Below are 21726 nucleotides of genomic sequence, written 5' to 3' on the forward strand. Positions count from 1 at the left end.
CATAGTGGCTCGCAAGACTGGGGAGAGAAATGCACCTAGCGGCCGATGGCGTCTGAGTAGCCAGGGAACCTTCCAGATGTGGATCCCGGCGACCCCTCTATCCATACAACACCGATGTTTTTCCGACTCTAGCCGATACCACTCAACCATCCATCGCAGTTGCGCTGCTTCATAGTAGCACCTGAGATGCGGGATACCAAGACCTCCCTCATCCTGCTTCAAGTAGGTGAGGTGTTGCGCCATACGTGGCTTCTTACCCCCCCAGATGAAGCTGTTAATGAGTTGCTGCATTAAAGCCAGTGCCGTGGGTGGTGGACTTAGGGGGAGCGTCTTTATGATGTAGAGCAGACGAGGCAAAATCGTCATTTTGACAGCGGCAATCTTGCGTAACCAAGAGAGGGCGTGTTTTTTCCAACTGTTCAGTTCGAGGCGCATTTTGTTCAGAGCCTCCGTGTAGTTCACCTGAGCAGTCTTCGTAGTGGTAGAGAAAAACGGTAATCCCAGATAGGTAATACACATAGCCACCTAAGAAAATTAGAAATGAAGCGATAGTTGGAGCCGATCCGCCGCAGAAAGGGTGAGACTCAAAGCCTGAGTCTTTTTCAAGTTAATTTTAAAACCGGACGCTGCACTGAAAGCCTCGACATCCGCCAGCAAAGGGGGAAGGGAGAGCAACAGGTGCGACAAGAACAGGAGCCCGTCATCCGCGTATAAGGAGATCTTATGTTCCCTGCCCCCCCATCCGGATCCCAGTGAAAGAGGGGAGCTGGCGGACCCTTTCGGCAAATGGCTCCATATAGAGCGCGAAAAGGAGGGGAGAGAGGGGAAACCTCTGCCGCGTGCAGCATCCTACCTGGAAGGGACATGAGACCACCCCATTAACCCGGATACGGGCTTGGGGGCCGTGATAGATACAATTCACCCATCTCCGGAACCTGCCACTGAGCCCAAAGCGAGAGAGGACCTGTTGTAAGTAAGTCCAGTGGACCCGATCAAATGCCTTTTCGGCGTCCACTGAGAGAAGCAGTGCCAGGATCTGGGTTTGCTGCGTCCAGTAAATGGCAGATTGTGCGGGTCCCATTCCCGCAGTTGCGATCCGGGATAAAGCCCGACTGGTCAGGATCCACCATGCCCTGCATGTGGGGAGCAAGTCTGGCAGCTAAAATACTAGTGAAGATTTTCAGGTCCACGTTAAGCACTGAGATGGGGCGGTATGAAGCACACTCTCGTGGGTCCTTTCCCGGTTTAGGAATGACCACTGACTCCGCATTGACATCGACGGAGTAAGTTCCCCAGAGGTGCTAAAGGTGTTGAACAGCCTCACCAGAAGAGGACCGAGTTCCGACGCAAAGGTTTTATAAAAGTCGACAGGGAGGCCGTCCTCCCCAGTCACCTTACCTACCGAAAGGCCCTGGATGGCCCGTAAAACTTCATCAGGGCTGATGTCGGCATCCAAACTGGCAGTGACCGGGGCCACTAGTGGGGTCACCTGTGCCTCTTGCACATAGTCCCTGGCCATGGCCGGATCCAGGCTATCGGCCGAGTAGAGAGTCTTATAGAAAGCTTCAAATTCAAAAGCTATGTCCCCCATCTGCGCGCAGAATCTGCCCCCATTCGGTCATGATTTTCGCGACTCAACGGGTCGCTGTCTCAGCCCGCAAGGTGTGTGCAAGAAGTCGCCCGCCTTGTTCCCTTCTTCATAATAGCGCTGTTTGGTACGGAGCAAAGCGTATTCGGCGCGATCAAGATCCAATGACCGCAGTTGCTTCCTCGCCTGTGTGAGCAGGCGTCGAGTTTGGACCGCCCCCATGCGGCGGTGTACCCCCTCAAGCTCCCGGATCTGATCCTCCAATTCCCCCTCTTTGCCCTGCGATTCCTTATTCAGGCCCGCCGTTATAGTGATACAGCGGCTGCAGATAACAGTCTTCAGAGCGTCCCGAAGCATAGCGATCCCCACCGAGCACACGTCGTTCGCCTCCAGGTATGTTCTGATAGTGCCACATAATTCAGCAATATTAGCATCGTATGTGAGTAGTTTGCAGTGTAAGCGCCACAAACTCTGCCGCGGAGGCCGCCCGGGAGAAGCAGTGTTAAGACGACCGGGGAAGGATCTGAAAGTGCTGCGACATTAATAGAAAAGTCGTCCGTGGATGCCGCGACCCTGGGGGAAGTCCAAAAGAGGTCAATATGAGCATACGTTTGATGGGCCGCAGAGTAAAAGGTGTATTCCCCTGCTGTCGGGAAGCGATGGCGCCAGGCATCCGTGATGTCCGCCTACTTCAGTCTCTGAAGCATCATGTCAGAGATCGAGCCCGTGTGCCCCACCCGTAGCATCGATCTGTCCTGCTCCGCGTTGGGAACTAGGTTAAAATCCCCTCCGATGACGAGGTCCTCATCAGGGGATTCCTGAATCAAGCTCATAGCGTCTCGTAAGAAGGCCTATTGATGATCATTGAGAATATAGACCGAGGCTATCATATGTACCCTCTCACCTGTAACCTCTGTGTGAGTTCCCACCACCTTCCCCTGAAAATGCGTGTCCAAAAGAATCGCCACGCCAGCCCTCTTACCCGCTCCCAACGAGAAATATTGTCTATCGAACCAGGGGGATCGAAGCCCTTTCCAGTCCGCCCGCATGAGATGGGTCTCCTGTAGGAGGCAGATGTCATACTTAGCACACCTTTTCGCTGATGATTTAAGGCCCCACACGTTGAAGCTCATGACGACTACTTTAAGACGTGTCATGTAAAGGTAAAAGGGGGCTCACTCACGCAATGGGCGACCCAGTCTCGGAGGAAACGAGCAACAGCCAGGCACCCACTCTTTCCCCGCATGCCCCACCCCCTGGTCCCAACGGCAGCTGTCCCCCCACCCGCAGCAGCTCTACATGGTGGACTTCCAGGGTAACAGGGTAGCCCCAACACGTGTAAAGGTAGGCCGGGCAGGGCCTCGAAGAAGACAACCAGCACAGCACGGCAAAGGGGAAGCAAACAAAGCACACCGACTAACTCTCCCCATGTGCACAACAGGACCATCCTCCCACCTAAAGGAACACAATCCTCCCCGTTTCCCCCGCCGCCCCATCCTCTGGAGATGAAGAATCACCCTACCTGTCCGTGGAATGGCAGTATTTCTCACCAACTGCATGATACCTGCAGCTTTCTTGTAGATGGAGAAGAGGGAGATAAGAAAAGTGAGAAAAAGAGAGAAAAAGGCAAAGGGAGAGTGAACAAAAAGAGACTTCAAAGTCGTCTTCCATGATAATGTAGTGCACCAGCGTGCAGGGGTCCATGAGTCTGACGGTCAGTCATCACCACTCCGAGGATGGGGCTGCCCCCCAAGACCGATATCACAGGACACTAGGCTTGGACCATTCTCCCCAACTCTTGGTCTCAGGACAGCAACTGGGCAGGTCATTCCCCTGTGTGTGCAGTAGAGTCCTCCTGATCCATCACCTGTTGCAGTAGGGCTTCCCTCTCCGTTCAACGTCCCTCTTCGCTGGGCTTCTCCGGGGTCCCCCTCCTGGGGCCCCGTCTCCTGCTCAACAGCCGCAGCCTCCCCGATGTTGGATCACCCTCTTCCGTGTCCGAATCCTCAGCTGATGCCCTGGTGGATCCGAGGACCGCCTTCACCTCCTGCAAGTTTCATACTCCATGTGTTTCTTTGTTCCAAACAAAGGAAAGTCTGAACGGATGCCCCCGTCTGTATCATATTCCCTGCTCACAGAGGAAGGTTGTTGCTGGTCACAGCTCCTTACGCCTCTGGAGAGTAAGGGTTGAGAGGTCTTGGTATACCCCCACCTGGAGGCCCTCAAACTCCACCATTGGACGGTCGCGTGTGGCAGCCATAATGACCTCCTTCTGCCTGTAGGAGTGGAGGCAGGTGTGCATGACCTCTTGATCCTTAAGGGCATGGCCATATGTTTAAAGAGGCAGAGAACCCAATATTCCAGCTTGCCACTATCCGCCCGAAGTGGTACGTCCTTAATGCGTATGTTGGAACGCCATGAGCGGTTCTCCAAATCTTCCATCTTAAGGTATAGCTCCTCCTACTGCTCCCGGAGGGCGATAAGTTCTCGGGCTTGCTCAGCAAGCTCTTCCTCCCGCCTGTCCCCATTACGCTCCAGAGTGTCCACTCTATCCCCAACTTCGCCAAGATCTGCTCGGAGCTGCTTAATGTCGGCGGCCAGATCTTGTCGCAGCCCAGCAAAGTCGTCACACAGAGTGCCAAATAGCTGTTCTATAAAGTCCTTTGTGACGGGCTCGGCCGCATGCCCGGCCGCCGGATTCATCGTGGTGTCGCCGAGGGTGCGACCCATGAGAGTCAGTGCTAAGTCCCCCGTCTTCTTCCCACCCGGCTTTTGAAGTAAGTCTTTAATAGAAGATCCCTTACTTGGGAGGTCCTTTTTGCCCCATTGGGTGGCCATGTCTAGCTGCCTGCTGACGGGCGACCAGGCTCCTTCAACTACGAGTCCCGTCCCAGGGGGTGTCTCTGGGCTTCCGTGGGTGTTGGTGCACGTCTGAGATGACCACCACAGGAGGCAGTCGGGTCTGCCATCACAACCGGATCTTGAGCGTGTCACCCGGCAGTCTGGGCAGGCGCGGGGCCTCGGGGGGCCCGCCTGAGGGCGCAGATGGCCTGTTCACATCTATTCACTCATCACTGCCAGCGCGAGGGCTCCACATGGCTAAGGCCCCAATGCACACCACTTCCAGGCGAGTCAGTCCACTGCTTCACCTCCCTGCAGTTTTGGGGTGCCGCAACTTAGGCTGTGCGGCACTGTGGTCGCACTTGGAGCGTCAGCTCCCCCCGCTTCAGGCACCACTTCCGTGCGGGACCCCACATTCAGGCCCGGGGGTCCTCGCTTTACTGGGGCCCACGTGGGGGTGAGCAACGGAGAGATGAAGCCGCTGCACTGGCTAAGGCCGCTACAGCCATCCAGCTGACCCCTCTGTTGTGAGGTCAGTCACTTTTGGGGCTTCCCAGGGCAGCGCACCTTGCCTTCCAGAGCTGCGCCCATGCGGTGTGTCTGTCACGCGACTAGCGCACCTCCAAATTCAGCCGTTGCCGGGGTGGCCGCTTTAATCATCCCCTTACTGCTGCCCAGGAGTCAGACTAAACACCCCCGGAGGAGATGGCTGCTCAAACCTCCAAGGCCTTGCTCTCACCTCCGGGGGCTGCCGCCGCTCACGCTGCTTCTCCTCTCCACTTCAACCCGGACCGTCGCTGTAATCGAGTGGCATGGCCAATGCCTGGGGGCCTCCCCCTTGGGGCCAGCTCCTCTGTGCGGTCAGGGTTCCCCGTGGCACCGCTGGTCTTTACTGTCAGCCAAGACGTGGGCTCTGCGCCCCTCCCACCAACGGTCGCCCTGGCGCAGCCCACACGTTCTTGCCGTCTCCAGGCTCTCTGGGCTGCGGCGGCCACCCAGCACCGAAATCTGCCCTCCACCGCAGGTGCACAGACAGCACTTGTTCTGCGGATGACCGTAGACCACGATCCTGCAAAATTACTGGTCACAAAGCCTCCGATGGAAGCCTATTCTCGGCCTCGGTGAGCGGAGACCCTAAAGAACGGCGCTACTCTGCCGCCATCTTGGCCACGGCCCCTGAACATTCTGTTTAGAGGCAGCTCCACTCGGAATGGCTTCTTAGCTGTGAGTTGAGCAGCAGAGAATCAGTGCCAAGACTGGAGTATTTCAAGTCAGGTTTATAAAATAGAATGCAGCGCTCACTGCTAAACTTTTGCCCCGTTGCCAGATTCAGCCAAGTTAACCATGAGGCACTGCTCTAGCGAGTCTGCCTGACTTTTGTGTTGTGAGATTTTGTGCCCTTCATTCTGCACTTCTATTTCCACGTTTTCTGCAAATTAATTTTCATATGTGTAATGGTTATTTTTTCTAATTTGGGCCCCTGTGCGCTGCAATAGCAAAATTTATCTTGCAAGTGCTGCTTTCCCATGTTCAAGCTAACAGAACAGAAATGTCTGATGAAAAATGTAAAAGAGCCCAGACAAAAAAAATTAAACAATTACTTTTGCTGAAGTTAGTTGTGCATTACGCTTTCTGCCTCAATAATTCAAATGGCCCATGGTAGCAGGCAAAGACACCACGCATGGCTTCATGTGAGAACCTTCAAATATGTGAATTAAGGATGTGTACATATAAACCTCTGTTGTTTGATTTGGCTATCATGTTGCAAAATTTATAATAAGAATTTAAGCCAGGCATAGGGTACAAATGACATCTGACTCACCACTTAATACACAAATGGCATTGTCGTGGGGGTGCTGGGGCTCAAGGAGGAGGGAGGGGAGGGCATGAATGTTTTTAAGATCTTGTTTAAAAGCTATCACTTTTAATAAATGCCTCTCAATGCAGTAATATAATCTTGTGTGCTAAGGTGAAGCACTTCCGCATGTTAAAGAAATACTCTTTAAAAAAATATATCTTTTGATTTCAAACAAGAAAAAATAAAAACAAAAAAAAGGACACATGACAGCAATATTTATTACAGTCGACATCAGATCACAGCTTACATGCGTTATATGTATTAGGACAGGCCTCTCTTCTGTTTTGCAGCATCGCTCACCGATTCCCCATATCCAGGACTCAGCAATATAGCTATTGCACTTAATCCTCAGTTTCTACCAGGCTGGGAGGCTCTCCGACCGGCAGACAGAGCATCCCTCTACTTCGTTCCATCCCCCCAAAATCTTTGTCCATTTATGTGGGCAACCTCTCCGCTTGTAGACTACCCTCCCCGCCTGTATGCATCAGTCAATGTCAGTTTCCCATTCCCGGAAAGTGGGCCCCATATTTGCCATCCATTTTCTAACAATGTTGTGTTTGGCCACAATGAGACATAGTGTGACCCATATTCGCTGCCCAGCTGTTAGATTTGTTGTCTCCCAAATATTTAATAGACACAATCAAGGCAAGGCCTCTATATGCTCCCCAGACAGTGTCATCATACGTGTCACAATCGCCTCCAGTATGACTGAATCTTTCAGCAATTCCACCATAGGTGCAAAAACGTGCCCTCTTGCCACATTTCCTAGGACATTAGGTTGGTTCGAGTTTACCCATTTTTAGGTCTCGCTGAGCCCAGCGCATGCGCTGGCTCGAAGAAACATTTTGTATGTGGGCTCCAAAAAGTGCTACCAGGCCAGCCTAGAGCTACAGTGCATGTGCGCGGGCGCGCGCGCCGCGCTTACTTTCACTTTCGCGGCCCCACGGCCGCTTGGGCTCCAAAAAGTGCTACCAGGCCAGCCTAGAGCTACAGTGCATGCGCGCGGGCGCGCGCGCCGCGCTTACTTTCACTTTCGCGGCCCCACGGCCGCTTTGATCGCGATCACTTTCAATTTCGCGGCCGCACGGCCGCTTTGCTGCGCAGACCCAGACTCCTCTGCCGGCACACCCACAACTGGCAACATTACTTTTCTACAGCGCTTCGAAGCCTGAACTGGTCTAGCGCTTGATTTGACATAAGCACGGCATCATGCTTAGTGCCTGGCTGACAGTGGACCACTTCGTAAGCCATGGGTGATTGGTGTTGTATTTTCACTTTTTGGGGCCGTTCGTTATACCTGCATGTCTGTGAACTCTTTCAATGAATCCACGCCCTAGCTGGAGCGGAAGCATAGTTGAAAACTGAAGACAGGGTTGGCTCCTAGGAATCGCAGCAGCTGTGGTGCGCGGCCAATGCTTGTTTGTTGTTGTTCTCGTCCTCGCGATCGCTATTAGCCGCGCGGCCAATGCTTGTTTGTTGTTGTTGTCACCCTCGCGATCGCTATTAGCCGAGTGGCCAATGCTTGTTTGTTGTTGTTCTTGTACTTCACAAAATGACTTCTGTATTTTTTGTGGCACACCTCTCTTGCATTGATGTTCACAGCTCCTTCACTTTGCTCCCATCAGCTTCTGCTGAGTTACACCAGTCCTGCCTCTGTTAGCATTTGAGGGTGCAGTCTGACTTTGTTTCCTTGGCATCCAAAAAAGACATTTGATAAGGACTTGGCCTTCGGCGTCATCTTGCTCCTATAGTAATGTGATGTGTTGCGAAAGTGCGAAACAGATGATGGAAACATTGCGTTGCTCTGCCTGGGGAAGCAAGGGTTGTCTGTGGTTTACCTTCTCTGTGAAGTTTATTTCTACTGAAAGTACAGACATTTGACAAAAGCACGGCATCATGCTTAGTGCCTGGCTGACAGTGGACCACTTCGTAAGCCATGGGTGATTGGTGTTGTATTTTCACTTCTTGGGGCCGTTCGTTATACCCTCATGTCTTTGAACTCTTTCGATGAATCCACGCCCTAGCTGGAGCGGAAGCATGGTTGAAAACTGAAGACAGGGTGGGCTCCTAGGAATCGCAGCAGCTGTGGTAGGTTGCAGTATATGCTCAGTTCTTAACTAGCAGCACAGCTGCAACTGTTGCACTCTACTTGGGTTGGTGGAGGACCTGTGGCTTCTAGGAGCAGCAGCAGTTTGTAAACCTGCACTACTGCTGCATTGGCTGTAACTGTTCTGAGAGTGACTGATGCTTGCACTGTTCCCGTCGTCATATTGTGGATTCATGTCGGTGACCCTTGCACTGATGCTCTCCACACTTAATCTGTTTTGTGTGTCTGGGTGTGGTTTTCACTGGTCTGTTCTGCAAGTATTCAGTGTGAGTGCATGTGGCACAGCTGCCTGTTGAGCTGGATCCGTTCCGTCTCTGTTGCACTGACAACGTAGTTTCTGCTTGTGTCATAATTGGTGTGTGTGTTTGTATTGCGAAAAAAACCAACACTCCGGATCCACAAGATGTCCTTTGTATTTAGTGTAACTTGAGAAAAAAAACTTCTTCGCTACACAACAGCCAAACTACCAGCTTCGTTCGTGTTTTGGGTAACCAGTGTGTTTGCTTTGTAAATTTGAACTGAAGGTTTAAGAGTTGGAGGCATTTTTCATTTCCTCTTTATATATTCTGGTTATGTATATTTATCTAGAAATTATACAATTTCCTATGGGCTCTCTCCTTACTGTGCTAACATGCTGGACTCTTGTAGCTCCTGATTGCTCATGGATGGTAACCTCTTCCGAGCAGAGAGAGCGTCAGATCGTGTCTTCTTCAGAGGCGCACTTCAACTGCTAAAAATTGTTATTATTTGTGAAGCAAAGGAAATTATTGATCTATGACATCCAGCCAACATGTTCCCAACACATGATATGTGATTTTGGAGAAACAGTTGCCTTGTGTTGTACAACCTCAAACCCAGCCTCTCTTGCTCCTGCAATGCTGGAACAGCGCAGGAGCTTGGTTTTTTTTTTACTTTAAAACTGAGCGCGGTGCCGCTTCAAGGACACCGCGCTCAGTGTTAAAGTTTAAAAAAACGAGCGCGGTATCCTTGAAGGGCGCCGCTCTCAGTTTTAAACTTTACCATTTGCAATGCAATTGGACCTATTGCATTGCAAATGCTTGTTAACTTTAACGTTTACATCAACAAACCATCTTCCTGTCGATTAAAAACAAATGTAAACTATGATCTGTGACCCCAAAATTTAATTAGTAAGACTCCACACATGCTATTAAAACAAGTAATTTCCCGTGCAAACGTGGTGAACTGTTCATTTGTCAATTAAGTAAATCAGATAGACTTCATTCCAATATGGCCCCGTCGCTCCCTAACGCTGCACGCTAAGCCTCTTCTAGAACACCCAGTACTTCACTTGGGGACCAGTGCAGGAACCCTGCAAGTTTCATACGCTAGGCTTCCTTCTAAACTCAAGGGATTAACTAGGGAGCCATCCCCGAACGTAGCTGTTAGGCAAGGGTTATCGAGCTAATTGACATTTGCATTACTGCAGTCTGGTAAGTCACATTTGCGAATTGACAACTTCAACCATTTGCTGTAGCATAATTTTACCAGATCACCCCATATCAATGGGGACTCGGCCCTCCAGTGCTGGGGTTTTAGTTAATATAATAATATGTTTTCAGTTTGTAGTGGTTCGCCTTTATTGACCATGTGCACCTGAAACAAGCATTTGCAAAGCAATAGGTCTCGCATTTATGCGAGTTTGAGCTATTGACATTGCAAATAACAATACCTTTTATTTTTGTTTTCGTTTTGAAAACATAAATAAAATGCTTTGTCTTTTGCAATGCCAATAGCTTAAACTCCCATAAATGCGAGACCTATTGCATTGCAAATGCTTGTTACTAATGTTGTGCATGTAGAATATGTCCTGTGTAGTATCTTCAGTTGGACCAATCTGAATCGGGACCTAATGGCCACTTCCCGGGGAAATGCAAGCGCCTCCTGCCATCCCTCATCACTCAAGTCCCCTAGATCCTCAGCCCACCTAGTACGAGTTTTCTCCAAGGTGTCAGGGGAATTGTTTATTATTTTCCGGTATTTTAAAGATATTGCATTTTCTTTCAATTAGATGTCTAGAAACCTATCTTATAAGGGGGAGGAGGCCAGGAGGCCCCCAGAACTCAGTGCGCCTGCTCCACCGAGAAGTAGTTGGAGAGAGCGGGGGTGTAAATGTCATGACGAGGTCCTCAACAGACAGGTCCATAGTTGGGCCCTCCTCCCGCTCCGTCACCCCTAAAATTCTCACATCATTTCTACATTAGCACCCTTCAAAATCTTCTAATTGCACCTCCAAGGTAGTAGTTGTAGTTTGGAGCTCTTTCACTTGAGCTTCAAGCGCCTTGGTAGATGATTGGAGGGTGGGTATGGAGTCTTCAGTGGCTTTTACACAGGAGCCTAAGTTGCAAAGATCTGCATGCATTAATGTGCTTTCCGAAGCAACTGTATCGATCATATTTTCTAGGGCCGACCAGACTCCTTGAATCACTGCCATTATATCTTGTAATGTGAGGGCTTCTTCTCCAGTCATTGACTTTTGCCTTAAATCACCTTCCCCCTCAACCGGGGCATCTGCTTTGGGCTGTGCAAATTTGTCATGCATCGTTTTATGCGTCACTTTGGGCCCTTTGTGACTGGACCTTGCATATGGTTAGGCCAATACTCCTTTAGTTATCTCTCTCCGCCTGTTAGATTCACCCCTCCGCTTCTTTAACACCACTGGATTGCACGTATCTTGCCTATCCAGTGTCAAACACCAATTATATCTATTTCACACAGAGCAGATGGTAGCCAGTGTTCCTTGCTCAAGCCCTTAGACGTACTAAGCCACATGCACTGTTTCTGGTTCTTGGGCTTAATCTCACTTTGGCACGCGTAGGCACAATTGGCAATGAGGCCAAGCAGTTGTTTAAATAGGTTTTGTTATGTCACGACCAAAACTTGGGAGCTGTTACCACATAGACTAATTAGAAGGGAGAATCTTTTTCTCTTTCGCAGGTGCCCAAATGTTAGGTTTATGGTTATGTTATTTTTAAGACCCTGTAGGGAAAGGGAGAGACAGGGGGAGACTCCTTCCTGCCGCTCCGCCTCAGGAGTAATGACCTGGGGCTCCGACCGTGAGTCTGGGCCTCTCCTCCTGTTCCTTCAGGCCGCGTGATCTGTGTGCCGGTTCTCAGCCTCTCCGCCTCACAAGTACTGGCAGGGTCCCTCAGCAATGCCTCGTGACCCCATGCAGACACAGCAGATAGTCACTCGAACTGCCGATTTCTCTTCGTGGCTCCCTCGCCGATCACGGCCGGTCTCAGCCACACCGCACCGCGCAGCACGCACGCAGCAGTGCACCTCGTCTCAGTGGCAGGGCAGCAGCGCTGCTCCCTCTTAAGCACCAGGTAGGCTCCCAGGTCGCGAGCCTTGTATATTCCGTATCAGGAGTGGGCGTCTAAGCTCTCCGATGTCTCCAGCAGCTTTTTAGGTCTCGCCTGGCGTAAGACTGCGCAGACATGCGCAGTCTCGCTGGCGAGATTTAGTGTTAACAAGTATTTTTAGTAAGGGGCATTAAGCCCCGCCCCTCTTTTCCATTGGCTGGTGTCACCGTTTATGCTAAACGGTGGCCAGCCATTGGAAAAGAGGTGTCGGTGACATTTTCGCTCGGCTTTCTGAGCCGTCCCATTTGGACGGCCTGGCCTGCTTTGGGTTCGTCGCAAAAGGTTTCTTATCTTTATGGGGCCAAACACATGGCCCCATAAAGACAAGAAACCTTTTGGCAGGCGAGGCCGTCCAATTGGGACGGCAGAAAAAAGCCCCGCGAAAACTACCTGCCCCCGCACAGAGCGTCACTCGGAGCCGGCCGGGCACATTGTTTTGGAGACACTGTCTTAAAACCGGAAGTGGCTGATTTGCTCAGAGCCCCTTTTAATCTGAAAATAGACATAAATGTGCAGTGAGTGTGATTTCTCCTTTTTTTAAAAATTTAGTTACGGGAAAATATTTTAGTGCAGTGTCATCGCTTCCAAAATTAAGCCAATTACATATTTCGCACAAAAAAAATACAAGCGTAAGAAAGAAGAGCTGTTCCCGTTCTGTCCTTTCATGCTGTTACGGCCCTTACGGGGCTCTGCAATGGTGTTTGTTGTTTTTTAGCCCGGGTGACCCCGCAGAAATTCCATGTGGCGTTTATATCGCAGAATTTCGCATTGAAAAATTATAACAAAATGAGGGTAATGTTATAAACTACACCGTCGTAATTGAAGCAACGTCAAGGTGAACACTTGTTATTCTGTGTCTGGGCGCCTGTCGTTCACAATTCCGGAATGAGATTGTGTGTAGCCATGTGGTTGCTTTAATCCTGCTCGCAAGCATCATGCTATTCACCATCGATACAAGGATGACAAAATAGGTGTCGTCTCTTTTTGCATCGGATGCTGGCGTTGAGACTACGAAAGACTGAAAGCCATTTCTTTTATAATGCCACGCTCGCTAGCCACAGTTTGTGCCATTTTAATTGCACAACAACATGGAATAAAACGTAAATGAAGCGCTTTGTGTATCTGCTTAAAATAGCAAAGATATACGGAAATATTTACACTTCCTTATTGACATTTGAGGTCCAATCTGTAACGTTGTGTGTGTGTGTGTCTGTGTGTCTGTGTGTCTCCGTCGCACTTCTCCTAGCCAAGCTGCTTCATTGGCCATCATTGCCACCTCAAGCGATTTACCTGAATTCCTTCTTTCCTTCGGTGTTGTTAGCTATCGACTCTAAATGTGTTTTTTGACAGAACGTTTCCTTAATTTGCAAAAATGTTGCGGTTGTCTCAGCCTTTCATTGTAACCCTGCATGCATACCTGTTTCCGGAGGTGGCCTTTCAGTGAGCCCTGTATGTTCAGCTAATGTCCGAGAAAGTTTGCAACGTTCTGCTAGGTGAATCACTTATTTACATGTTATGCGTGAATTGGACTACATCCACTGACGTGCACCGCTCAAGGCCATACCACTAAACCAGGAATCCATCCATTCTTAGTTTTCACAGCTCCAGAACTAATTGTAAATGCAGCGGTTCGGTAATAGCTCCCAGCTTAAAACCGTCGAAGATGTATGCAAGTGGAAAATGGAGCTGTGGTATGGTTTCACGTGTGGATTGCTTTTCGCAAGAGTGCGGTATTGTTTAAGTTAAAAAAAAATATATATATATGGTATTTTGGCATAATATTAGGACATGCAGCCTGCAGGGCTAAGTGAGATGAAAACACTGGAGGGTTTCTCATAGGAGCGTGGCCTATGTAATGAAAGGCGTGGCTTAAAAATACAAGTTAAAGTCTGTGTTTAGCATAGTGTGCATCCATACTGGTATTTGCTGCTTCCATCATTGCATCCAGATATATAATATGAAAAGTAACATGACACCTACAACACGCCAGGACTTCTGGCTTTGTCAGTGTTTTTTAGTTGCATATGATAAATAAGCACCAACTACGCCTTCGTTGTATAGGCAGTCAGTAGGCGGCGCTCAGAGCGGCTGAGGCACGGGCTGTTCTCCGGGTTGCTCCAGGCGCTGCGGCTCAGCGGATCTCCCCTCTGCGGGTCTCGGCGGGTATCTTTGCTGCGGGTCCCGAGCTCGGGTCCCCTGTCCGGCAGGAAGCTGTGGGGGCCGAGGCGCAGGATGGTCAGCACGGTGAGCGCCGAGGATAAAGCCGCGGCCGGCCTGTGTGCCAAGGGCAGCCTGTGTGCACGCGATTGTCTCTGCAAAAGGGTGACCTCTTTTCAAGTGCCACACTGTGTGCAAGGGTCAGTCTGCATACCTTGGGCACTCAGTCTCTAAGGGACAGTTTGCGTAGAAGGGGCAGTCTGTGTTCATGGGCAGGCCGTGCAGAAGAGACATGCTACGCACAAGAGATACCCCCACAAGCCCAAACTGATTCCCACTGTCCACCCCCGCCCATCCCGCACACACTGGTGTTTGGGAAGACCCCCTTCCCGGTTGGTCTCCCCCAGCAAGGAAACCCACTGTTAGTGGGGTGTACTCTAGCGAGTAACCAAGAGACAGCCGTCAGCGCCAAGATGCTGAGAAAATTAAAAACGCGATTTATAAATACTCCGTACAATATCCTAGTATTGGGTTCTTTGGCGGCTTGTTGTGGATGAGGGCGTCCTTCCTGGGGTCTGGAGCTATTGGTAAACTCCAGGATCCTTGGCACAGTCTGAGAACGGGACGCGAGACCAAGGGCAGGAGCAGAAGGCAGCTGTCAGGATGAGGTAGGGGCAGCCTCGGGTGTACATGGAACAACCGGTATACCGGGGTTGCCCTGTGTACATGAGAAACACTGATTTATACATGGAATAGCCTGTAGAAAAAGAAGAGCCTGTGTACAGGAGAGAGCAAAATCCTATATTCAATGGGTCGCCTTCTGCGCCGATGAGAAAGGCCGCTGCTGGGTGAGGTCAGCCTGTGTACAATGATGAGGGCGGCTCTGGAGACCAGAGGTCGGCCTGTGAGTGCATTGATTAACAAGCATTTGCAATGCAATAGGTCTCGCATTTACGCAAGTTTAAGCTATTGGCATTGTAAATGACAATGTATTTTATTTATCTTTTAAAAACAAAAATAAAAGGCATTGCCATTTGCAATGTTAATAGCTCAAACTCTTGTAAATGCGAGACCTATTGCATTTTTAATGCTTGTTTGCAATCTCTGTTCGGCTCACCGCACACAGTTACATGGCCCTCCTCCTCCTGATAGGCTGTGCCTTGGACGCCACAGGCAGTCTCTCAGAAGTGGAATGGGGTGGGAGTCAGGAACGCCGTCCCATTGATCACTGCAGTGACAGGATCTCCCACCACCACCTAGGTGCGTGGCATATGGATATTTGAACGGATAGTCAGGGGTATAGGATGGGTGTCCACTGGAGCTCGCTTAAGGTGTGGCCATCTTGGAAGGCTGCAAGCTACGCCTACAAAATTACTCTTTTTTTAATTTTGAAGAGACTCGTTTTTTTATTAGGTTTGTTGCACAATTTACAAGACAAAAATGTTCAAGGCCTGGCTAGTGCTGGGGCTCTAATAGCCATGCCAGACTCTTAGCTTGGTGCTCCCCATTAATTTATTGTCTTACCCACTTCTACGAATGTAAGAGCGAGAGGGAAATTTTCTCTGGTGAAAATAATAGCAGGGAGGAACCATTCCTCTCTACCCCCACTTCCCCACGACATGGGAAATGGGGTCGCTTGCATGATGCAGACTGGGGTATGGGTTTATGCCCCATCATTTCCAAAGTTCACCAGCCACCACTGGCTCAAACAGATCTTTCTGATGGTCTCAAAGTGGGCCAGATCACAACTGTACTGAAGAAACCATTTACTGACTCAGGGAAACTTAAAAAACGTCCAACTTTTTTGGGGGCTTCCTATAGTTGCTAAGAATTTTGAAAGTTGAGTTGCCACACAACTTTTTCAACATATTGCTGTTAATTATGTACCAGATGACTTGAAATCTAGCTTCTGACAAGGCTGAAACTTTCTTGTTTCAGGTGGTACATTAAGCACTACACATCATTGATACATTGTTCTATTTATTTTATCTTCTGCCTTCTATACTGTTAACCAAGTTACTCTTAATACCATTCCCTTTCTTAGAAAATGTATGGGCATCTGAGGCACTGTTTTAAACTGGTACAGTTCCTTTCTGTCCAACCGATCCCAAAAGGTGAAACTTAGGAACAAAATCCCAAGCCCAACCTCCTTGTTACAGAGTGTTCCTCTGGGTTCAGCTTTGGCTCCACCTCTTTTCAATCTTTGCATAGAACCTCTTAAATATTGAGGAATCTTCTACCACCATTACGTTGATGGCACACAGCTTTACCTCAAAATCTACTGACCTCCAGTTGCTTGCTCCTACAGTGAAGAAAGTGTAATTTTGTATGATTGCTCACAATTTGAAACAAAATCCGTCTAACACAGAGATTCTCGACCTTTCACCGCCCCAAATGAATACACCAGTTTCAGTCCTGAACTGATTCTTGTAATATCTTCCACTCTAAACCCATTATGTTTGCTAGCTCTAAATCTATAGGTGTCATTCTGGAGAAAAGGCTGAACATTCAATCTCAAATAAACACCAAAAGGGCATACTTCCAGTTGATGTTTTATATTCAATCCAGCTCAAGACCTAAAGAGTTCAGTCTCGGATGCTATCCAGAATTTACTAACGTACATTTATTGGCCTTCCCAAGGCCAACCCTGCTCCTCCAAAAGCAGTGATGCATACAGTAGCTGATCTTCTCACTCCAAGTAGCAAAATTGACCATATAACCTATCTTGCTTAGGCTTCCTTAGCTCCACTTTGAAGCAAAATTTGTTTTTAAGACATATACCACACACATGATTATCGCCACACCCACTCCTCAATACCTGACTAACAATCAGATACTGTCAGGTGGCTAACGCTCTCTTTGGAGAGTGGGCATGCTTCTCATACAACTTCCCACATTCAGGAAAGAATGCATGATGCTCAATCTTTCTCATGCAGTGTGACCAGAAACTAGAACTACCTCCCACCAGAAAGATATCAAGTTCTTATTATCACTCAGGATTTACCCAAATGTGCTTATCACACATGTGTTGCAGGGATTCTGCTCATGCACAGAACTATGTGCAGGAAACCATGACCTCAGAGAATTGTGGTGTACCAAAAAAACTCACCTTAGTACCCAGAACCCCTATCTGACTAGCATCAGTGTCTCATTCATTCTCCGTACTACAGCAAAGCTACCAATGATTAGACAACCCAGAACAAGCAACTTAGGTTACTCTCAGAAATAGTGGGAATCAAGAACAGATTTTCGTTTTTATTCTCATATCAGTCCACAACGTGAGTAATCAGAGACACGTAAAAGTTTAAAATGTTGATTTTTAACTACGTGCTCTAAGATGCAGTATTTTGGCTAACATAAGCAAACAAATGATTAGAAATAAAACCATCAGCATTGTTACAATTCCATAAAACACAAAGGGAGAAATCATATTATAATGATAGTGGAAACAGGTCCCATAGTACCTTGTGTACCACCCCCCCTGGCTATAAGTTAGTTTTATAATAATAATAGAAGGTCTCTAGATTTGAATAGGGAACCCCATACCTCCAAGATCAGCTTAGGTGAATCACATCACAGGATCAGCACTGCTCTCTGTGTCTGGAAAGGTTTTCTCCAAGAGTGCCAGCATCATGCATGCAATGCAATATTAAAGGCACCCGAATTTCAGATATTTGCAGCTGTGTGCTTGTTGTGTCTAGAGCGTGGGCCGATCAACCTGAATTCAACAGCATACATTGTTATTTGACCTTGACGGTTTCTGCACACAGTGTTTAGACTGAGGTCGCGGTGTAAGTCTAGGGATGTGAAAAACAGACCGTTCTCATGTGAAGAAAAAGCAAGCAAGCAGTTTTACTTATAATAACAGCTACCTGTAGTGTCGTGTGCAAAAGCAGCAAAGTGGCAAGATGGCGTTTAACATCTAAAACGCTTATGCTAACATAGCAATGTGTGCAGGCAAAACCCTGTCTTCACCACACGCGGACACTCCTAATTTTTGTTTATTGTTTCAGGAGATTTTATATTTATGCCTATCCTTCCCTGCACTATTTTCTCATTTTGCCTATTATTATATTTTATCACATTGCATTATTTTCTCCTGTATGTTTTGATCCCTGCATCACAGTACCATCAGTACTCGGCCCCTAGTCAATCTTCAGATTCAATGTATTATACTCCCCTCTGCTTCCATGTTAATTCTAGTTTTAACTATGATGTAATCTATCATGTTATGTTCATGCATTGTTACTGCTTCAATTGTTTTGTAAAGCATTCTAATGTCCTGGTGCCTCTTCTATGTTATGTAAAACTGCATAAATAAATAGCTTGTGAATAAATAAGACAGCAATAAATTATAGAAATTTGGAAAACATGCTTAAATCAGTGTTCTATAAAATGTGATGCAGGACCTAATTAGGGGCCAAGAACAGTTTCCAGGGGGACATCAGATTCCCACTTACAAAAGTCATTAGGTGCCACGTTTAGATGACTGCCTAGGTCCTGAATCAGGAAGTGTCATTACTGTTTGACTCTAACCTGGCCATCAAGCTACATGCAGTGAGGCACAGAGAGGCAAAGCATAAGTCATCTGGATGTGCATATTCCATAGTTTATTGTCTACTGCTCTGGTGCCAGCTTTTAAGGATATGCAGCTCTCTATTTTACTGGCCTGGTACTTAATATTGGGGAATAATGTATATATTCTCTGCTTCCTGCTCCCATGTCTGGCTAGCCTCTAAGACTGCTACTTTGAAAATCTGAAAAAGAGAACTGCAGTTATATGTTTGGGAACCCAGGGCCAGCAGTTGTCTGGTGAGAAGACTAGGAGAGGGTCCCTAATCCCAAATAGGGCAGCAAGTCATAATAACCATCTCACAGCCAATGCCTCTTCCCTGTGCCTGCTTCCCCGCCATCAACACCACAGGGCAGTGCAGGAAACAGTCTTGGTTGCATGTGCCTGCACTCTCCTCCATCTAGCTTGCACCATATTCCAGCACGCAGCAAACAGCAAGGGTATGGCACTTGCTGTCTGTCGCCCGGGCATGCAGGAAAAGGATCCAGAGCATGGCCGCTGCCCCAGCAGTACTCATGTTTGTTTTGGAGGTTGCAATACTATTGTTCTGCCTGATCCCCTAAACTGAAGTTTGGAGTTAAGAATATTCACTCAAGGGCCTACTTAAGTCTGAGAATGTTTATTAAGCAAAAATAACAATCAGTCTTATCACAACTAAAAGAGACTTCCATTAGGGGCCACGTGGTATTCCACACTACTTTCCACATTGTCCTCCTTAGGGTTCAGGGGGGTCTGCTTTAAATTGGATTGATTGCTTCACTCCTAAAAAGACCTAAGCTGGCTGTCTCTTCCCCTCTCTCTCAGAACCCAACAATATAAGCTGTGGTGTTCCACAAGGGCCTTCTCTTAACCCCTCTCTTTTCTAAAAATGTTGTTTCCCTTCTCACCTCCATGATCCAAAGATTCAGCTTCTCTTTTATGGCCTATGCCCAAATGACTGTATCCTTTTAAGATGATCTTGGCTCTTTTATAAAGCTTTCATGGCTCCCTTTAGGTTGTTGCATTTTGGATGCTTCATAAGTCTTTAATTCTTAATGGAGAAACTGAGGTTACTCTTGGAGGATCACCTCCCCTCCCCAGTGCTTAATTTGTAAAACAACAAGTGCTGTGTTTCTTCTTTGAGGCCAAACATTGGAATTTTCTTCCACTCCTGATCGGTCAGCAGCACAACTATTCCTTTTTTAGGAGACTTCTTGAAACTTTACTTTTCCTTCCATCCAGCTCCTAATCTCTTCCCCTCGCCCTTAATTAGGCCTAAAGTGTCTTTCAGTCAAGTTTTGGTTAGGAAGGCAATGTCCGGGCTAGAAGTGGTAATCATAACATGGATGTCAGTGCTATTGTGTGGCAGGGAATGCATGTGCAAGAAAATGCAATCGATTTTAGAGGAAGGTGTATGTCAAGGTCCCAGAGTAGATGTGGAGTGGCCTACATGGAGGTGAGAGATTATGGGCCTGAAGTGAAGAGAGGTTACTGTAGGGAAGTGGGTGCAGGGAGGGAATAAACCTCTGGCTAAGGGAGGGCTGACATTGAGCAATTGTTCATGAGAGTAACTAATGCTACCTGGCACCGGTCATGATGCAAGTGTGGACAGGGGCAGATGGGCTTGCAGCACACAGGCTACAGCTTCTGCTTGGCAGACGCATGAAGGGCATACATTTATAGGCCACTGGAGCCCTGAGGAATGGGGTCGTGGTTGCATAAGAATGGAGACAAGGGGTAGAGGAAAGAACCAAAACACAACAAGGAAAGTGAAAGCATCCCAATCTAGAGCCCACCACTCCTACTCCAATCAGAGACTGGTCTTGATTTCACCCCATATCTTCTTTGTTCCACCACCCTATGCTGCCTGTTTCTTAATCTCTTTTGCAGCTGTTTTTTAATCCCTACCTTCTCCCTTCGTCACTGGTTCCATATTTTTCTCGTTCTCCATTTTCTCTTTCTTTCTCTTCAGTCCCAACAAAAGAGTGCAGTGTTCACCACTTCCAAATTAGCCTGAAAAGGTGCCTGCTAATGGTGTGCTGCCTTTGAGTAAAATACACACAGGCACATTTTACACATCTTCAGCTGTACGTATTACTTTGCCAGACTTGAGTAACAAGTGTGTATGTGAGTTACTTCTGGAGATATTCTTCATAAATCAGACTATGTTTAAAAGCGCAGTGTCATGTACACTAGTCTCCTTCTCCTCCAGTAACATGGCTCTTCAACGTTGACTTCAGGTGTAAACTCTGGTTATAGAAAACATATACATGCTTGTATGACCACCACTGGAACAGTTTTAGAAGTTTTACTCAATGATTTCTTTTTTAGCAATAATTTCCGAAACACTGTGTTTATTATTAGAGAGGACGTAGATTTTCATCTATGTTTAATAATTGTTAACTTTAGAACATCGAAATGTATATTTATACTATTGTGCTTCGTTACTTCAATTTATGGGAGTCCTGGTCTGTGGAGAGAAGGCGCTTCTGGACCCCGCTTTCTCGCCCTCAATATATGAATGGTCTCTAGGGAAACTGGCGCAAGGGTTACTTTTGAAGGTTTTGGAGCCAAATTATTACAAAAAAACTAGATTCAAAATTATACAGGCAGCATATTTAGTTTGGAAGAGGTTACGCAAGCAGCTACATATCCCTAGTATTACTTGGTTTACCCCATTGGATTCGATTGCCCTATTACCTGCGGTATTCCAGGATTCGATTATGCGGAGGTGGGCACAATATGGTATTAAACTAATTGGGGATCTGGTGGAGCAGGGGGAAATGGTTTCTTTTTCAGTATTGCAAGAAAGATTCAGTGTTAGAAAGTCTGATTTTTTAAAAATATTTACAGTTGAGAAGTTTCTTGCAAGGTGCGATTATGGGGGGGAGATGTCAGGCTCGCCAGATTCGAATTCTGGTTCTACTGAAAGGGAACTGTAAAATAGGGCAAATATACATTGAACTTATGTTAACACAATCTGATGATATGGCTAGACAGGAAGCAATATGGGAGGAGAAATTGCTGGTAACTAATATTGATTTACAATTGGTAATGCAAACTGCTAATTCTATTTTACTCTCTGGTAGCCTTAAAAGCCAATCATATATGGCAATGTTTAATCTGTACTATACCCCCGAAAAGATCGTAAAATGGAAGGCAGGAGCGGGGATAAATGCTCAAGATGTGGACTCATCCAGACATGCAGCCAACAGTGCCAACATCAACCCATGGCAGTGC

At 47.7% G+C, this 21726-nt stretch overlaps 1 protein-coding gene across 4 annotated transcripts in view; it reads right to left on the reverse strand.

The window, feature by feature from the left end:
* HYKK (hydroxylysine kinase) overlaps positions 1–21726 on the reverse strand; it is a 326821-nt gene that overhangs the window by 233573 nt on the left and 71522 nt on the right. Inside the window, exon 3 of one of the 4 annotated variants that reach the window (XM_085643712.1) lies at positions 17481–17731. The exons of the other annotated variants lie outside the window; for them this stretch is intronic. The gene's annotated coding sequence lies outside the window, so the exon portion shown is untranslated. The remainder of the gene's footprint in view (positions 1–17480; positions 17732–21726) is intronic. 4 annotated transcript variants of the gene reach the window in all.

This window comes from Triturus cristatus, chromosome 3_1 (assembly GCF_964204655.1).
Source record: "Triturus cristatus chromosome 3_1, aTriCri1.1, whole genome shotgun sequence".
NCBI lineage: Eukaryota > Metazoa > Chordata > Amphibia > Caudata > Salamandridae > Triturus > Triturus cristatus.